Source organism: Crinia signifera, chromosome 4 (assembly GCF_055691185.1).
Source record: "Crinia signifera chromosome 4, ASM5569118v1, whole genome shotgun sequence".
Lineage (NCBI taxonomy): Eukaryota > Metazoa > Chordata > Amphibia > Anura > Myobatrachidae > Crinia > Crinia signifera.
Window position 1 is genome coordinate 22,244,988 of NC_139220.1, and position 6,000 is coordinate 22,250,987.

The following is a 6,000-nucleotide window of genomic DNA, read 5'->3' on the forward strand; positions in this document are numbered from 1 at the left end:
TTCCTTCCGAATTTCCACACAGATCCACATCATTCAATGGTCGGTGACCATCGAATGATGTGGGTGTTCCCCCCACAGCCTGTGAATGGATGTTTAGGTTAAAAATCCAGGGGGGCGGCAACCAGAATGACCCCCTAAATCTGTATTTTGTATTCTCCCCACATCGATACAATCCGGCCAAGTCCTTGTTTGCATGTTGTTAAAACACATCGCACAATATAATACAGCAGTATCAGATCACGTCATCTGTGTCAAACCTGTTTCTCCGGATTTTTGCAATAGTAACACATGCATACATTACGTTTCTGGTCACTTAAGGACTAAACTGACATTTTTGGACATTTGCCACAATCCCCTTGTGCATCAAGTTCTAGAAAGGTAATTCCTTCTAATTATGGTATTATCCAGTGCTATTTTTCAGCAGGAACCAGCAGGAACTCAGTTCCTGAATCTCTAATTAAATACGACATCATCAGGAACTGGGTTCCTGAGCCTGTTCTGGGCCAAAATGTACTTTCCATAAGATAAGTTTTATTTTAAAGTCACCCGTGATTGCCTTTGTTTCTAAATACAATATATACATCTTTCTCTCTTTATTTTTATTTAATTGATCCACCCCTAGAGATGGGGTGGAGAGAGATCTTAAGTCCTTGGAGAGGATCCTACCTCTCCAAGGCCCCCCCCCCCCCCATGCACAACTAAAATGGGGCAATGCCTCATGGAAAGGGGCATAGCCTTGCTGGAAGTTCCGCACCCCCTTGCTAACATCCTGTGGCATATGGCCTCACTGCAGACTGTCCGCACTGCCGCCTATTTCTTAGTGACTGTGAGCCGGTCGCTGCAGTTTGCTATTATCCCCGGAAGTGTGACAACCAGGTGTGTAAAATCGTAACCAGACATTTTGCTGCCCTTTGCCAAAAAGAGAATGGGTGCTTCCTACAGTGTGTGCAAAAGAGGGACAGTGTGTGCCGAAGGTGCACGCCAAAAACATAGGGGGTGTGATTTCATGGGGCGGTCACAGAATACCACCACATTACACAGCATGTAGGGTCAGTTATTCATATTACACCACACAGTAGTGTGCTTTATTCATTTTACACGACACAGTAGTATCCTTTCGGACTGGGGTATGAAGGGTCTACCAAGGGAATGATGTGGTTGGGACGGATGCTAAGGGGTGTGGCCAGTCTCCAGAGAGGGTGTAGCCTGTCAAAAAGAGGCTTGGCTAGCTAGAAGATAGTGAATGTATGGGCCTTTTAATAAATATAGATAGTTAAAAAAATATATAAGTGCTGGGACCAGATCCATACAGAAATAGCTTTGCCATCAAGCAGTTGGTCCCACCATGTTACCCCTTTGCCCTTGTGGGACAGCTCAACCCAGTACCCTTTAAATAAATTATGCCACACAACAATATCCATTATACATGTTACACCACAGTAGAGCCCTTTATACACGCTATGACCCAATAGAGCCCCTTATACCCATTATGCAGAGAAGAGCCCCTTATATTTCATTCCTCAATTCTCCTTTTCTAGCATCTAGTATGAATAAAAATAAGCTTTTATTATGCATTTTAAAAGGGCAGAGCAATCACAATCTTCATGTGAGAATCAGGAAGTAATGCGACACCCTCACCCCAATCCGCATTGTGATAACGGATTACATTGCATATTAATATCAATAATCACATGCAGAATGCCCTCTACAGCCTAATCGAGCATGTGCTGCTTTCGCATGGTTTTCTAGGTCAGGGGGCAGGAAAGCTGTACAGGATCAAGCAGATTTCAGTGAGCCCTGTAACCAAGCTATCTCAGGATGGCATTATTATTACAGGGCTCACTGCTGTGTTTTTTCACTATTTTTTTTTAAATTAATATGGCCAGATCACATTTACTGTTATTAGCACTTAAAATGCGATTTAAAGGGTTGGTAGAAGTTTATTTAAAAAAAAAACACAAAAAAAAACACTCCAAAGCCCTTTTACACCTTTAAGGTAAACTAAAATAATGTAAATAAATCAGCCTGTGGGTACTGAATAAAAGAAGAAGAGGAAGGAATTTTTCCAAGAACATATTTCTGTAAAGAAAACTCTCACATGGAAAGTTGGGACAACTGGCACTATGGTTATTTATAGCAAAACAAAACCAGCATGAATTAGGTCATTTTATTATTTATATTATGCGGAACACTGATTTTCAATGGGCTCCATCAATGCATAAACGGAGTACTGTATGTATTACAGCTATACACACATTATCTTTAAGACCCTGACCATCGAAAAAAATAAAAGCATGTAATCATTTCCATATGGTTCTACTAGGATATACTAAGCCTTGGAGGGGATACGGTCATTCAATCAGCATGCATTGGGTCGAGATGGCTAATGTCAACGGGTTAAAAGGTTGACAAGCATTATGTCGACAGTCAAAGGTCAACATGAGTTTTTCAGCTGACATGTGCCGTGGTATTTCGTGCCCTACCGTCCACTATGGCATGTTTTGTATGATTCCTACAGATGTAGCATGCTACATCTTTGCCCGGCGCCCGCCAGATTCCTTTCACTGGCGAGCGCCGGCGATAGGGACTGGGACGCGCAGGCACGTCCCAGTATCATGGCAGCTGGGCTGCGTCTCTTTGCCCGTCTCCGCTTCAGGGAGATGCTGCCCAGTTCGGGGGGGGGGGGGGTCAGGGCGGCGACGGTGGCGTGGACCCCCAGCAGGCTCCCTTGCCACGGGCGCGCAAGCGTCTCTTGCGCGCACCCTCCAGCAGTGGCCGACTGCTGGCAAGGGCAGCGGCTCCATCTGTATACGATATTTTTATATCATATAATGCATGTTGCTTTCTTTTATTAATAAAAACCATTTAGAAAATAAGGTACTTGTTTCCTATCTGGGCGCCCGTCGCGGGCATCGCGGGTACATTTATGTATGGCCGCGACGCGACCGACGCGATGCCCGCGATTCCCCATTGAAACCAATGTTAAACTTGGAAATCGTGTCGGTCGCGTCGCGGCCGGCCATAAATGTACCCGCGATGCCCGCGACGCGATGCTCACGATTTCCCATAGGAATTAATGTTAAAAGCCGCGATGGACCCGATTTTACTGTTAAATGCCTCAATCCACCCGATTTGGTCATAGGAATCAATGTTAAATGGGCCACAGAGCCCATTAACCCTTAAATGTCCCCCCAAATTTTTGACGCCACCCCACGATCGACGCCAACCCGAAGCGTGGCGAGCGGCGGCGGTACGCGTCCTCCGACCTTTTCATGCCCTACTATCCACTAGGGCGTGGTGTGAGAATATAATAGTGTGGCGAGCGCAGCGAGCCACCGAGCCCGAAGCGTGGCGAGCGCAGCGAGCCCCGCGAGGGGACGCGGATACCTTCACAATTATGCGCGTCCCCTCGCGGCCTTCACAGTGAAGGTATCCGCGTCCGCTCGCCATGCTTCGGGCTCGGTGGCTCGCTGCGCTCGCCACACTATTATATTCTCACACCACGCCCTAGTGGATAGTAGGGCATGAAAAGGTCGGAGGACGCGTACCGCTGCGCTCGCCACGCTTCGGGTTGGCGTGGATCGTGGGGTGGCGTCAAAAATTGGGGGGGACATTTAAGGGTTAATTGGGCCTAATTCAGGGTTAATATGGCCAAATCGGGTCAATTGAGCCATTTAACAGTGAAATCGCGGTCAATCAGCCTTTTTAACATTGTTCCCTATGGGAAAATCGCGGTGATCGCGGTCATCGCGGTCATCGCGACCATCCAATTTTACCCGCGATGACCGCGATGACCGCGATTTTTACCCCCGATGACCGCGATTTTGATCGTGGGCGCCCAGATAGGAAACAAGTACCGAAAATAATGTAAAGGGTAAACATTACACTTCATTATGATGAATACAAATGTTTGCTTGGAAATTTATACGGTACTTCCTCATCCTTGCGGCCACCGCTTACGCTACGGAACTTACGTAGCATAAGGCGAGGGTTATTTTTGGAGTCCACACCATCGTCTATTACCTTTATTAAAGTTGTGGCAAGCGAAGCAGCGCTAACCCAGGGGACAATCAAGATTTTCGTAGCGGCTAACTTAACTGGCGTAAGCGGTTGCCGCAAAGGAAGTACCATTTTTACACCTACTGTATTTTGCCAGATTCACTTGGCACTCAAAGGGTTAAGAAGGAAAAGCCCATGAGGAACGAGGGCCCTGCTCATGAGAGCTTACAATCTAAAGAGGGATGGACTTTTAAAAAGGTGCGTACACACGTGCAATTTTTTTAAACAAGGTCACTCACTTTGGCCCTTCTGAGCGATTTTGTTTAAAATGTCACCCAGTGTGTATGCTACGAAGATGTGACCTCCAGCGGGTCATTTACAACACCCCCTGGGCATGCAGCTCAATTTGACTTATCCTCAATGACTGCATGCCCAGCGGGGGCCCCCAGTGATATCACTGATCATTATCGTTAATGATATAGGCGATATAGGCTAAAATCGCCCAGTCTGTGCGCACCGTCACAGCTCATATAAAATGCTACTTTAACAAAACATGTACAAAAAAAAATAGGTCATTAAGATCTTATTACATTCTGCTTTACTACATACACAAACAAACCACAATAGTGCGCACGCGCGCGCACACACACACACACACATCACAGGATTGCTGCAGAGGTTTTATTTAGCAGTTTGAAAACCATTCACTTTTGCAGTGGCAAATATGAAAACATAGCTTTGACGTTGCAGCTGAAAAGATATCGCTCCAAGATTTACCAATCACAAGATACTAAGGCGACTCGACCTAGATCAAAATGAATGGGTTGCCATTTTCAGTTTATATCAAACGTCTCAACCTGTAGTCAGAGGGAATTAAGTCACCTGCACATTACTAAATGATGTTTCTAATGCACTTTTCACAAGTAGCAAAAAAAAAATACAAAAACAAAAAACTATTTAAAAACAGTAAAACATAAAAAATTTGAAAAAATCCAAAACAAACAACGGTCACAAAGCACAGAATAGTTGTACAGGAAATACTTTGTTGACTTACTTTGTTAAACACTTAAAATGCCCATGCAAGACAACTTGTAACTTCCTTTTTCATGTGTTATTGTTATCCAAGGTGCGGTTTACGCAGAAGACATTCACTCTGAACCATAAAACCAATTATAAACCACAATCCCTGTGCGAGTCAGCACAGATTTCTCCATACAGCCAGCTAGCACACTGGTAATGGTGAAGATCTGAAGCACACACTTGTAAAGTACAACATTGAGGAGTGAAACAAACTTATTTACTTAACAAGGGGGCTGAGATAATAACACTGAGGCCACACCTAGCTGCCTGTCTTCTAGCTAAGCTCTGTGAATGGAGCAGCCTTTGTGTGTGTAGCCAGTGTGGGCAGTGTGTGTTATTTGACCTAAAGAATTCCTCACAGTGTGCATAATGTTATACATTGTGTGTACTGAGAATCTTCAGGGACTTGTACACGAGTGGAACTAATTGTTGCTGTGTACTTGTATGCAAGGAAATACAAATTCTGCAACACAACGTACATTGTTGTTGGCCTGATACGCTCAGTAGTTTTTGCACAAGTGAAACAAACTTGCAAAGTGTCACATATTTGCATACATTTGATAGTTGGAAAACTATTTTTGTAACCACACCCAAATCTAACCCAGTCACTCCCTTTGATTAATAAGAAACTCCCTTTCATCTCCCTGCACTTCTGTCTGACTTAAATTTAGCTGTGCCATAATCTATGTATTAATTCTAGCAGAAAGACGACTTTGACATATTTCGACGATGCTGTTGCCTGAGCAAGGCACATTATATCCCAAATTAAAGGTCTCGGTTCGTAGATTTGCAGAAAAGTTGTAATTGGTTGCTTGGTTTCAGGGTTATGTCTCCAAACGTCTGCCTGCCAATGACAATGCCTCACCAATGTGCTCTGGATAAAGTGACAGTTGGTGAACTTTCCCTGTGCACTTGCTGGGT

At 44.6% G+C, this 6,000-nt stretch overlaps 1 protein-coding gene across 1 annotated transcript in view; it reads right to left on the minus strand.

Moving 5' to 3' along the window:
* Positions 1 to 5,258, minus strand: part of ATP10B (ATPase phospholipid transporting 10B (putative)) — a 319,815-nt gene extending 314,557 nt beyond the window's left edge. Inside the window, exon 1 of the mRNA XM_083181404.1 lies at positions 5,054 to 5,258. The gene's annotated coding sequence lies outside the window, so the exon portion shown is untranslated. The remainder of the gene's footprint in view (positions 1 to 5,053) is intronic.
* Between the last annotated feature and the right edge of the window lie 742 nt (positions 5,259 to 6,000).